General features: G+C 43.5%; 1 protein-coding gene across 1 annotated transcript in view; it reads left to right on the top strand.

The window, feature by feature from the left end:
- Window positions 1-14,620, top strand: part of LOC135050554 (uncharacterized) — a 1,514,661-nt gene that overhangs the window by 548,935 nt on the left and 951,106 nt on the right. The window lies entirely within an intron of this gene.

Below are 14,620 nucleotides of genomic sequence, written 5' to 3'. Positions count from 1 at the left end.
TCAGTGCTGCATTGTGGTGACCAGTATACTACAGTACAATAGTCCAGTGTTGTTCTTGCTGCTCAGTGTCAGTTCTCCGAAGTATCATCAGTGATCAGTATAATCAGTTCTCAGTATAATCAGTGCGCTGTTAGACGTGCGCCCGTTTTCCGCCATTAGTGCATTGGGATTTAGACAATTGATGAAGTTATTGTGTCCCCGGTACAAAATCCCATCTAGATTCCACTTCACTAGGCAGGCGATAGCGAGATTTTACCCATTAATATCAGTGATTTATAATTATTAATTACAGTGATCTTGCCACATAATTCCAGTGATTTTGTCATTTTTTTCCAGTGAATTGGACCAATAATACCATTGATTAGAACAAATAATTCCTGTGATATTGAGGTGTTTGTGTCGCTTAGCTTAGCCATCCAGCGACCACAGTGCACCTCTTTTTCTCTTTTCTTTGCATCATGTGCTGTTTGGGGACTATTTTTTTAAGTGCCATCCTTTCTGACACTGCAGTGCCACTCCTAGATGGGCCAGGTGTTTGTGCCGCCCACTTGGGTCGCTTAGCTTAGTCATCCAGCGAGCTCGGTGCAAATTTTAGGACTAAAAATAACATTGTGAGGTGTGAGGTGTTCAGAATAGACTGGAAATGAGTGGAAATTATGGTTATTGAGGTTAATAATACTATGGGATCAAAATTACGCCCAAATTCTATGATTTAAGCTGTTTTTGAAAAAAAACACCCAAATCCAAAACACACCCGAATCCGACAAAATTTTTTAAGGGAGATTTTGCCAAAACGCGTCCGAATCCAAAACACGGCCGCGGAACCGAATCCAAAACCAAAACCCGAAAAATTTCCGGTGCACATCACTATTTTAAATACAATACATATACTACAGGTACAGTACAGTATATGCTACCTTTAATTTAAAGTCAGGACTTGGACTACTGCTCTAAAACCAGGCATTGAAAACACGCCAATGCATTTTCTGAGACATTATAATATCTTTAAATCCCTTTTCACAAAACAGCTCCAGGAAACTCTGCCAGAAACCATCTAATACCCCTTTCACTCCGAGCTGAGAACCCAGGTTATTGCCTGTGAAAGAGTCGACCTAGGTTGTGCATCCCGGATATATCCTGGGTCTGCTACTTGGGTTGCAACCAGTGTTATTCCTGGGTCTGGCACATACATGACCTGGGTCATACCTAAAAGGCTGCTGATTGGCGGGCTCAGAGGAGCTTGAAGATTACATCATCTCCAAGTGTTCTTTGAATGGCGACGACCTGGGACCATCCAGTGATGTGAAAGGGGTTAGTATATCTGAAGCCCCTACTCTGATCCGTGTTCAGTATCCCGGGTTGGACATCAGTCGGAAACAGGGCATCAGTGTGAAAGGGATATTAGCTATATTTTCCTTTTTTGCCAAGCTGCAGTAGAATTGTACCGGCTTCCATAAACAGCCAAAAGGCGTTCAAAGCATTCAAAATACTATGGGGAGATTTATCAAAGCTTGGAGAGAGTAAGTGGAGAGAGATAAAGGGGCAGATGTATTAAGCCTGGAGAAGTGATAAAGTGTAAGGTGATAACACACGAGCCAGTCAGCTCCTGTAATTTTTCAAAACTAGCCTGTAACATGACAGTTAGGAGCTGATTGGCTGGTGTGTTACCACCCTCCACGTTATCACTTCTCCAGGCTTAATACATCTGCCTAAAAGTACTAACCAATCAGCTGCTAAGTATCATTTTACAGACTGTGTTTAAAAAATGATAGGAGCTGATAGCTTGGTACTTTATCTTTCCGCTTTATTTCTCTCCAAGCTTTCATAAATCTCTCCCTTTTGAGACAAATGCTGCTGTCCTCAATTTGGCAGACAATGGTGCATAGGCACATACTGTATCTGGGTAACATGACCATACCATGATCTTCCTTTGGACAAAATTGTAACATCATAGACTTACTGAAACTATTTTATATGACAGAGGTTTTCAAACGTGGTCCTCAAGGCACCCCAACAGTCCAGGTTTTAGGTATACCCATGGCTCAGCAGAGATGGTTAAGTCAAATTGACTGAGATGCTTATGAAGTCACCTGTAGCCAAGCATGGAGAAACTTAAACATGGATTGTTGGGGTGCCTTGAGGACCGTGTTTAAGAACCTCTGGTAGATGACATCACCATGATAGCGGCAGATCATCAATGTGCATTTCCCCCCTAGCATCCATAATATCCCTGACCTTCCTGCAATCATACAGTTTCTCTTTTCTAAAATATCTGTTTCTTATGGCTCAATTTAACAGAATACAAAAAAGGATCTAAAATCAGGACATGAGCATGACATGAGTGGGTGCAATAACAGTACATCAGAAAAAAAGAGCAATGCAAATTAGATCTTGCTTCCCACTTCTTTAGATCTTGCTTCCTACTTCTAGGACAAGGTTGCTAAGATCTGAAATGAAATGGTATGTTCTTCCTCAGCCAGTGACCTGCTCAATTTTCTACCTAAACCCTCTGGCACCTTCTCTTCATTTGATCCCACAAATGAATATAAAGTACAGTATCAACACTAATCTCATCCTCTTCCCCCCTTACCTCTGATCTTGATCCTATGCCCTCACAAATTAGTAAATCTCTGTCTCCTGTGCTCATCCCAAATTTAACTAAAATCTGTAATCTCTCTTTATCTCTCTCTACTGGTATCTTTCCTTTACTTTTTAAGCATGCAGTGATTACTCCGAATCTGAAAAAAACTAAATTGTGACCCTAACTCTCTCTCAAACTATCGTCTCATCTCTCAGCTCCTATGCCTCCCCAAGCTACTTGAGAGACTTGCCTACACTTGTCTCACACACTTTCTTAACTCACACAATTTATTGGACCCACTTCAGTCAGGCTTTCGTTCCCAACACTCCACAGTAACAGCATGGATTAAAGTAGTGAATGACCTGGTCACTGCTAAGTCTAAATGCCATTACTCATTTCTTATTCTTCTAGATCTCTGTACTGATTTTGACACTGTAGACCACACTCTTCTCATACATACACTACAATCCCTAGGTCTTCAGGACACAGCCCTTTCTTGGCTCTTATCTTACCTATTTAATCGCTCTTTCAGTGTTCACTTCTCTGAATCCACCTCCTCTTCGCTACCTCTACCAGTTGGAATACCGCAAGCCTCAGTCTTAGGACTACTGTTTTTCTCAAGCTATACCATATCTCCTAACAAACTAATCAGATCTTTTGGATTTCAGTATCATCTGTATACAAATGATACTGAAATGTATCTATCCTCCCCAGAATTTTCACCATCTTTATTGGTCTGTGTCACAGATTGTCTTTCTGCCATTTCACCTTGTATGTCATCTCACCACTTCAAACGTAATTTTCCAGAACAGAATTAATTATATTTCCACCGGCCAATAGTAGTTACCAACCTGATATCTCTATCACTGTTGCTAACTCGACAATCAACCCTACCCCACAAGCCCACTTCTTAGGTGTCATCCATGACTCTAAACTGTCCTTTGTTCCCCATATTCAATCTGTTTGAAAATCATGCTACATTCTTCTAAAAAAAATAGCTAAATACGACCATATCTTACACAAGACACTGTAAAACCTCTAATCCATGCACTCATTATCTCCCATATTGATTGCCCCAATTGTCTCCTTACTGGTCTTACCAAAAACAGACTCTCACCACTACAATCTACGTTGAAAGCATACGATAATTTTCTCAGACATGCGGTGGGACACCCAGCACAGGGCTAGTCTGCCCCGCATGTCTGCCCCCCCCCCCTCCCTGGTGCAAAAGCATTGCACGGCGGCAATGCTTTTACACCGGGCGAGTAGCTCCCTGCCTACGCAGCTCCTGTGCTCTGGCAGGGAGATTCCCGCTGCATACCGGGTCACAGCGGCTGCGTGTAAAGTCATGCAGCCATCGCGGCCCGCCACCCCAACAGTCCGGATACACCTGTGATGTCCGGAACGTGCCCCGCCAATGGCGTTCTAACGCCGTTGTCACACCCCCTCCCGTCCTGCAATCGCCTCTGCCTGTCAATCAGGCAGAGGCGATTGCAGCCCTGAAATGCTTTTAGCATCTCACTGGGCTTCCGGGGTGCGCACGCGATGCAGTCTGAATTAACCCCATTGTCTGCTGATTCGCTCTATCAGTCTCTCCGTATTCAATCTAAAATATTTTTACTTACACATAAGGCTATTACCCAAACTAGGAATAAAAAGAGGTGGGCGCTAGTGTATTAACTTGGAGACACTTAAAACAACCACACACTTATTAGTGGGCAAATACTAATTAATTCCACCTGCTCCCCGGACTGCTCCTGCTTGGATTGAGTTGCTGAGTCTCAATAATATATGGGAAGAAAAGATTTAGAGAAGCGCCATCCGTAGAGCAAAGGTGTAATTTTTACATTTATTTAATAAATCATGCAACATGTATATCAGCATGACATATTCACATTAAATACAATATCACCCCCAGCTGGAAACATACTGTATATGGTAGACAAAGATATAAAAAGTCAAAAGATTGATGGCTGACTTTAATTGGTTAAAATAAAATATCTGTAACAGCTGTTGGTAAAAAAGCGCTTTTGATAAAAATGAACAATGAAGAATGTATAAAACTTTCCAATCACAGATGAGACTGCAGTATTTTGTGATCACAAATGGGCTTCATATAGCGGACTCCTTTGGATGTGTGTTATAATTCAAGTGCAGCAAGCACTTCCCGGAGAGTTCTAATAAGCGGATTTATGCTTCAACAGTTCCATACAATGTATTACCACTCACTTGTTGTTTTGGAAAGGAATCCAGGTTAATAGCCGTATGGCGGTTGAGGATTTCCGATGCAGAGGTTGTATGTCTCTTTGTAAGTGGAGCCGTACTGTCAGGCACCTGAGAAAAGTTGAAGTGATGGAGCCTGCCGCTTCCGCCACTTGAAGCTAGTGACCGCTCGTGTCCACTGGAGCTACAATAGCTGACGCCGGCTTGTCAGTATGAGGCCTGAAGTATACCTCCGGTGCAGGGTCCAAAATTGTGAAATCAGGGCACTGCTTCGATGCGTTTCTCAGCCTTAACAACGAGGCTGTTTCATCAGAATTCAAAACCAAACTACATCAACGTACATCTCTTTGTTTATCTTAAATTATCACCCAACCGACCTCTCCACTTTGCACAAAGCCTAACAATCGCCCTTTAGTGCCTAACCCTTACCGTACCCTTTTAGTGCCTAACCCAACTCTCCCTTCGTTGTGCTTAACCCTACCCCCCCCCCCCCCCCCCGCCTGGAGCCTAACCCTAACCGCCTTCCCCCCCTTCCTCGTGCAGCTTAACCCTAATCCACCCCCTGGGGCCTAAATTTACCCCCTTCAGAGCCTAACCGTAATCATCCCCGGCATGCTTGCGTTCGGGATGCTGACAGCCAGGATTCTGGAGCCGATCTTCTCACTAGTGACGGGATTCCGGCGCTGATATCCCATTTGCTGGCATCCCAAGTGCCGGGATGCCAACTACATCCCAAGAACAGACACATAATTATTAAATCAACTTTTATTAAAATGAAAAACTCAAAAAAACACTTTCCATTAATTTATCAATAAAAAAACTAAACTTTTTTATTACCCGATCATACCTTCTTGTAATCCATGGGAAGATGTTATTTTGTACTCTACATAATAAAAGAAAATTGTTCTTATAATCCACATGAAAAAAATCTTATTGTAATCCATGGGGAATATGGTTGTTTATTTAATAATAATAATAATAATAATAATAATAATAATAATAATAATATTATTATTATTATTTTCCTTTGTTTTCACAATGTATTTATTTCTTTACATTTTTGTAGACTCTAAGGGTGGAATTCATTTAGCCCCGTTAAATTAACAGGGAAGAAAAAGGGGGGTAGCCTCCGGCTTTATCGCCTGGGGCTATTCAATTCCCCCTTTTCACCCAATCCCCTTTTTTGCACCTGTTTATTAAACGTGTTAACAGGCGATAGTGGGCATTTAACAGTGAAAGTTCATGGGCCTATGCATTAACAGGGTCACAGCACCTGTTAACCTGCTAGTTATCAGGGATTTTTCCCCCCATTAAGTGCAGTGCTACCAACCGACTACAGGGCTAATGGAATAACCTTGTGGAATCAGTTAGCCCGTGGTAAATTAAATTCCCCTAAGGCTATATCCTCTTGGAAAAATAATTTTTTTTTAATTATTAATTTTTAATTATTTTTACTTTCAAGGTGTACCGGGAGTTAACAAGAGTAGGAGTGTGGGACGTCTATCTTAGCATTACCTGTCATCAATCTGCACATCTACAACTTTCAGCACCAATGGAAATAACAGTCCATATGCCAGTAGCCTAAAACATCTGTCCCATTCTCGTACTAAAACATCCCATGGTTTGTCTACCATGTATTTGAATAATTTTTTTTTGTTTATATTGCAGTATTTACTTATTTAGATTTACTTGCGGCAATGCGTTTATTTAATAAATCCCATTTTTTGTCCAGTTTATGTTGGTGGCATTAAACATAAACAATAAAAATTCAGGAACTCTATATACAGACGTAGGGCCTGAATCAGACAGCACTAGATTGACAGTCAGTGAGCATTTGTAGGGGTATTGGGGGGAGTAGCTAGTCCAAAACAGGTGTTAGCGGGCGTGTCTTAGCCTGCAAATGCGTCTTCATATGCAGTTGTAAAGACTCCAGCTCCTTAGTTTTGGAGGCCATTTTGAGCTCAGATCTTCAGTTGTGCGACCAATGCTGCCAATTGTGCGTCTTTTTTATGCAAGCAGAGTATCTGAGATGCTGCCGGTGGATGTCTCTGTGTAAATCTGCTGTAATATTTGCAGAACTGCTGCATAGGGAATAACAGTCATGGCGGGATTTGCGTGAATCAGACTCATACTGTAGTCCTTGAAAATATGACATCCTGCTAATGGATATTTTACTATATTGGTGAAAGGTAGAAATCTGGAGGAAGTCCACATGAGTCTATCAGCAATTACTGCTGCTGTTACCTGTGTGAGCAATGCTATGGTGATCCTCGCAGATGCGAGTACTGTATATCTGGAAGGTTTTGCAGACTCTGGTCTTTATGGTTTCTTCTCCTCTTAGCAGATGGTGTGGCAGTGGGCCTACAAGTTTTTGCAACTGGGCGTGTGTGAAAATTTCTAAAAACTCCTACAGTGCATGCCTTACCCAGAGTGTACACATAGAGGCGCTGTTGTGATCGAGATGGACGGTATAAGAAATATTGTGAAAAAGTGATGGGTGTTCCTGGGCGGTGACTGGGAGGTGGCTAGAAATGTGAGCAAATATGATCCTTTCAGTGGCAGTTTTATGAGTGTGTGACGGGTGTGTCAATGACAGCAGCTGTGTAGACAGATGCACAGCCACAAGCAGGGTGGCCAATCCCAGGATTGGGATCGGCGGAATCCCGGGATTTAGGACAAAAATTCAATCCCGGGATTGGAAGCTCCAATCCCTGGGATTTCGGGATCAGGTTGCCATTTTTTTAATGCCGGGCAGCGTTGACAAGAAGTCAGAGGTCATACTGCACAGCCAGCCACCCGGCTGCCACACAGACCTCGACCTGGAGGAAGTTGGCCACCCACCCTCCCAGGTACTATGGTGGTAATTTATGGGGGTGGGGTGACACTGGAAACAAACCAATCCCGGGTATCACAGGAATCCCGGGATTGACCATTTTTCAATACTCGGGATTAGAATAAATGGCCCGGGATTGGCCACCCTAGACGCAAGCATAGGGGGGCAGACCCAGATTTAAAAACTGCATCAGTCATAAGATTGGTGCAAGCTGGCATCTAAGGACAGACCAATCGGCATTAATGTGTCTATTGATGTTGAAAGTGGGTGTCTCATTCCTTGCATATCTGGCCACATGGATGTACACAAGGGAAGGAGTTTGTAGGGATATCTAAATAAAGTCACATATAGAAGCCCATTAATAGACAATGCTGTGTCTGCTTCTACACTTCCAGTGAGTGTGATGCTTGCCGAATGCTTCTGGAAATACCGGAACATCATATCTGCCATATCATTTAAAAGTAAAAATGACAGTATAATATGCCCTGCCCTCAGCCTGCCCAAGCTCCACTCTGATTTGCCCTACTCCTACCTTGTGCATCCAACCATACACACCTTTGTTAATTGCCATACACAGCTACTTTTGGGTAAGTACAACTATAGGAGGCGGGTCTGCATGTTCCTAAGCAACTCCAATCTTTCTGCTGGCCCTAACCGTCTATGCATGCCATTTTTTAGTAATTCAGAGTAATAGTTGATTTATGTGAGCACATACTCTTTTGGAGTCTGTGGGTAAATTTACTAAGGTGGGAGTTTTTTTTTAGAACTGGTCATGTTGCTTAAAGCAACCAATCAGATTCTACTTAAAATTTATCTAGCTGTTTTTAGAAGAAAATATAATCTGATTGGGTACTATGGGCAACATCACAATTTCTAAAAAGACTCCCACCTTAGTAAATTTACCCCTGTGAATCTGGTGGTATTCATTCATAGACTGGAGAAGGAAGTGACATAAACAATGGTGCATTTAACTCTTCAATCTAGCTGCATAACAGGGTTGGCCATTAATCATCAATGACTAGCAACCATTGATGGTCTAATTGTGACTAGTTTCTCCATCAATGCAAGGTCACGGTGATGGAGCCCTGATGGTTAGTGTTTGCCACATCTGTGCATGCATCTGTGTTGTCTGTGTATGTACTCAATTAAACCATCAATAGGTCAGCCATCATTGCTTTCTTTTGTAAATGTTGGTTTAAAATCATCAATATTCTATGGTGGACCTGTCGATGGTCAACTCTACTGCACTCTACTCAAGTTTGACTGGAGCTTCACCACACTACTACTGTATGCGCTGTCATTAGAGATTTAGAAAGTCAGATTGACTACATTTTGACCTAACCCCTCCCACTTCCAATGTTTCTACAATGGACATGCATCATTTTGTTGAAAATCGGTTGACCCTCCCGGCCCCCTGGAAATTCAGGCAAGTCTCCTGGATTTAGATCCCTACTGCTGTTAGTGGAAGTGGACAGTGCGGGGGGCCGATGATGCCCTCTGCTCTACAGAGCCTGTTTCCTCCGCACCATAGGGCAGGGGCGGAGCCACAATGACAAATCCTCAAGGCTCCACCCCTTCAGTCAACCACTCTGTCAGCCACGCCCCTATACGCCTACCAGGCTGCCCCCTCCCCAGAACGAGGGACAGTCAGGTCGGCAAGTATGCTGTAAACATTGCTGCGATTGGATATAGGGAGTTATAACACCGTAGTTTTGACCGACAGATACAACAGGTGTTTTAAATGTTGTCAAATGTACTTTAAAATAATTAGACATTTTAAAGAAATGAAAATATTGGTGAATAAACTAAAATACATTTGTGGAACAAAACACGGAAAGTTTCTGCAGCTGCAAAGCGACACCTTTATTATAACTAACACAAGTATGTACACAACGTAAAAAAAAAACTTCTTTTAGTAAAAATACTAAAGAAACAAAACAAAGCAGAGAACTAAAAACAGACAGTAAAATACACACACACTGAGTTCCTGTGATAAAGCTGTTTGTTTTCCTCTGATTTTCTTCCATGGTGTTGTTGCAGTGAGACTTTTAGTATCTTGCTGCGTCCAGACGCCCCAGCAGTCTTGTACGTACATTTGCAGTATCTGATCATGCAGTCAGAATCACTTCAGCTAATCACAAAGCTGCTGATTCATGAAAATGGCAACAATATAAACAAAAGGAATAATTCCAACTCAGCCTGCATCTCCAACAACACTAAAAATCTTCTGTGCTTTCATTAAAACCAAATCTTCTTTCCTCCCGTCCCAGTTAGAATGGAAATTTGGTGCAGCGTGGTAAGGATCTATTTGTTCTACGGTGCTGATTGTCTTTGTACTTTGCCTCCCAGAGCTCTCGCTGTTTCACTTCATTCCCAAACATCTTCTATAAAAGAAGTGATGTTACTGGGATGGAAATTATTGCACAGTAATTGTCTCTTGCACTAGGTATAACAGTTACTTTACTTCTGTATTTCTTTGTTGCTTTTGGAGACCGGTTTAAAATTGTACTGTTCAGTTTTATCATGATCAATAATTTATGATACACTCGATAGCATGTAGAGAGACACCAAGCTCTTTCATACAGTGCTAAATGTTACCGGTTTTAATTGAGAGCAGCAGAAGCACCATGCGATATTTAAGAAGGAATTCCACATTTGCTGATAAGATGATTCGCATATTGGGGCCGATTAAGCATCAGCGCAGAGGTGCGGAAATCGCTATCTGCGCTCGGCAGTGTGCGCATGTGCAAGGTCGTAAACTGAGTCTGAGATTTAAGAGCCCGCGTGGGGAAGGGGGCGTCATGTTTTGTGGGTGTCAACGCACCATTTAGAGGGCGTGGTCCGGACAACGGAGGCATGTCCGGACCGTTTGTGGGGCGGGCCACGGTGGCTGTGTGACATAACACGCAGCCGCTGCAACCCAAAAGATAGGCTGCGTAGGCATGAGGCAACCCTAAACATGTGCTCGCATGTTTTGCGGGGGGGGGGGGGGGGGTGCCTGCAAATATTGAGGATCCCCGGATGGAAAGACCACTGAAATCTGCTGCATCCCCTCCATTTCTGACAGTAGCCGCAATCCCTATGGGTTTCTATGGGGGCTGCAAAGCTGTCAGGTTTACATAGCTTGGCCATGATAGGATAAACCTTTCTCCAGATGCTGTTACCCTATGGTAGCCTCAGGCTATCATAATAAGCATGTTAATACGCTCAGGAAGTGCTAAGATGAGCCTGTGTGGTCGTTCCGAAAACCAATTTGACTACTGCGCATGTGCTGCGGCCACTTTGGCTGTGATTTTACCGCTACTGCAGCGCCCAACGCTGGACTCCAGAAAGGTAAGTATTAAAATATGGGTGCAATGTGTTCGGTGTGGGCCCCCCTGCACAGTACACATTTCACCCATTATAGAAATGCCAATTTCTGTATATTCTTGAAAAGAGCATACACACTAAAGAGACATATCTTAATTTTAAGAAATTGTTAATTGGGACATAGGATGACCCAGGAGCTTGAAATCAGATTAACATCTGACTGTCACAGTACTAACCAAATGGTCCAGTCTGCTGGAAGGGAACCATTTCAAAGAAAGAGGCCAGTTACCTGACAGGACAGTCCTTTGTCTTTGCTTCCATCGACAGGAAAGCAAACCAGTGGGGTGTCATTAGGCCACATGTGTACTGAGACGCCCACAAAAGGTAACTATGCCAGAGTAAATGCACGTCATATTGGATATGATTTATGACTTGAAATTATATGTTCATAATAACGTAGAGTGTGGAAAATAATATGACACATACTGTAACTGAGGTGGGTTTGGAGGTTGTGTACATTTTCATAGCCCTCAGAAGTACGGTTTCAAATAAATATCTATACCAATCCCACCTCACAATGGTGGTCATTCCGAGTTGTTCGCTCGTTGCCGATTTTCGCTATCCTGCGATTTGTTGTTAAATGCGCATGCGCATGGTACGCAGAGCCAAGTTATTTTACACAAAACTTAGTAGATTTGCTGGTGTTCGTGCGGCGCTTTTCAGTCGCACTGCTGATCGGTAAATGATTGACAGGAAATGGGTGTTTCTGGGTGGTAACTGAACATTTTCCGGGAGTGTGCTAAAAAACGCAGGTGTGTCAGGGAAAAACGTAGGAGTGGCTGGAGAAACGGGGGAGTGGCTGGCTGAACGCAGGGCGTGTTTGTGACGTCAAACCAGGAACTAAACGGACTGAGCTGATCGCAATCTGTGAGTAGGTCTGGAGCTACTCAGAAACTGCAAGAAAATATTTAGTAGCAATTCTGCTAATCTTTCGTTCGCAAATCTGCTAAGCTAAGATACACTCCCAGAGGGCGGTGGCCTAGCGTGTGCAATGCTGCTAAAAGCAGCTAGCGAGCGAACAACTCGGAATGAGGGCCAATGTATAATATTTAGTGTCATTTTGTAGCTAAAATAGCAGAGAGTAATATTGACATCCCATATTCCAGATCATCATATCACAGGGGAAGTTATGCCCAATTATGTGAATTTGAGTTATATACAGTGCTCGAAGTGGGCTGGTATACACCGGTATGGCATACCGGTACTTCGAGCAATGAAGATCCCGCCGCCGCCTTTCAAATTCCACGCTGTTGGAACTCTGAAACCGGCAGCCAATCAGGAGTGGCCCTGATTGTCTGCCGGTCCACGGCAGATTTCAAATGGCAGCGGTCATATGGACCTCACCGAGTCACAAGAGCCACACCAAAGGCTTCTTCTCACCACCGCTGCCGCCGCCCATGGTCTCCGTCTCTCCGCCACTGCCGCCAAGGTTCTCCTTCTCACTGCCGCTGCCCTGATCTCTTTCTCACTGCTGCTGCCACCCTGGTCTCCTTCTCACCGCTGCTGCCACACTGATCTCCTTCTCAGCGCAGCCGCCCATGGTCTCCTCCTCCGCACCGCAGCCGCCCATGGCCTCCTCCTCACCACCACTGACTACAGCCTCTGCACTGCAGCCGACCACAGCCCCCTCCACACCTCCGCTGCTCATTAGGTAACGTTACCCTGCTTCTCTATGTCCCTCTGTCACTCTTTCGGTCCCTCTGTCACTTTCCCTGCCACTGCTGCCACTCTCCCTGTCCCTGCTGTTACTCTCCCTGTCCCTGAATTTTGGCTCATACTGTGCTGCATAATGTGAATTTTGGCTCATACTGTATGGGATAATGTGACTTTTGGCTCATACTGTGTGGTGTGGTGTATTGTGAATTTTGGCTCATACTGTGTGGTGTATTGTTAATTTTGGCTCATACTGTGTGGCGTAATGTGAATTTTGGCTCATACTGTGTGGGATAATGTGAATTTTGGCTCATACTGTATGGGATAATGTGAATTTTGGCTCATACTGTATGGGATAATGTGACTTTTGGCTCATACTGTGTGGTGTGGTGTATTGTGAATTTTGGCTCATACTGTGTGGTGTAATGTGAATTTTGGCTCATACTGTGTGGTGTATTGTTAATTTTGGCTCATACTGTGTGGCGTAATGTGAATTTTGGCTCATACTGTGTGGGATAATGTGACTTTTGGCTCATACTGTGTGGTGTATTGTGAATTTTGGCTCATTTAGTGTGGGATAATGTGGAAGGGGCACCGGTATTAGATAGTATAAGGGGTCCTACTATTGTGGTGCATAATGTGTATAAGGGGTATATGGTGTAGTACACTGCACTTAAGGACACGCCCCTTTTGAGTGGCCACACCCCTTTTCCAGAGCGCATAATTACATCTTTCACTTTTCAATACCCCCAATTCAAAATTTCCACTTTGACCATTGGTTATCTATCTATCTATCTATCTATCTATCTATCTATCTATCTATCTATCTGTCTGTCTGTCTGTCTGTCTGTCTGTCTGTCTGTCTGTCTGTCTATCTGTAAATGGCAAATACCACTGAATCATCACAAAATCTCCTGAACCATAGGGACTAGGAACTTGAATTTGGACAGTAGTTTGCTTTTGTGACGTTGGCACCCACTAAGGGATTTTTCAAAATTCCACACACAAAGGGGTTAAAAGGGGTGAGATATTTTCCCCTCACAGAGGAGAGTTAAGACAGCCCACCCAGTCGGAGCTATAAAGAATGCATGTTGCCAGCGATATCAAGTCGCGGAGGGGGGAGGACACAATGCTCTGTTCCTGGACTTCCTTGCAGTTGCACAGCACTCCATTATTCAAATAGGGGAGCCACATCGACTGTCACCCCTAAACACTGTCAAACATCGCTGAGTGTGGCTCCCCTATTTGAATTATGTACTGCTCTAAAATTGCCACTGATTCACGAGATTTTGGGATGAGTCAGTGTTATTTGCCTTTTATATATATAGTACTTAACAAACCTATTTCGAGTCAGAAAAGGGTAGTGTCTCAATTATTAGAGGTCATCCTGTCACTTGAACGAAACATTGGCAAACTTCTCAGCGAGCAATAGGAGGAAAGGAGACATAGATATTGAGTATGGGACTCCAGGTCGACATCAAAAAGATTGACACACCTTAGGTCGACACCAATTTGTCGACACACCTTAGTCAACACCTGGAATAGGTCGACATGGACAAAAGGACAAAATGAACAAGGTCGACATGGAAAAAGGTCTACATGAGTTTTTAATGTTTTTTTTGGTGTCGTTTTCTTCATAGAGTGACCGGGAACCCCAATTAGTGCACCGTGTCCCCTTGCATGGCTCGCAAGCTTCGGGCAAGGTTACCGTCCTTTTGTCCATGTCGACCTATTGTAGGTGTAGCCCTAAGGTGTGTCAAACAATTGGTGTCGACCTAAGGTGTGTCAACCTTTTTGGTGTCGACCTGGAGTCCGGATACCTAGATATTTTGACTCTTAAATGCATTAAAGGAAAGCTTGATAGTCAGCAACTCCTTATCTGCTGTGTAAAGGGTACCGACAGCTCTCCCAGTGACCTTAAGTGTTCTGCAAAAATCTTTACCTTTTTTCCTCAAAGGAGG

This window comes from Pseudophryne corroboree, chromosome 1 (assembly GCF_028390025.1).
Source record: "Pseudophryne corroboree isolate aPseCor3 chromosome 1, aPseCor3.hap2, whole genome shotgun sequence".
Lineage (NCBI taxonomy): Eukaryota > Metazoa > Chordata > Amphibia > Anura > Myobatrachidae > Pseudophryne > Pseudophryne corroboree.
This window is presented reverse-complemented; position numbering and strand designations above follow the sequence as displayed.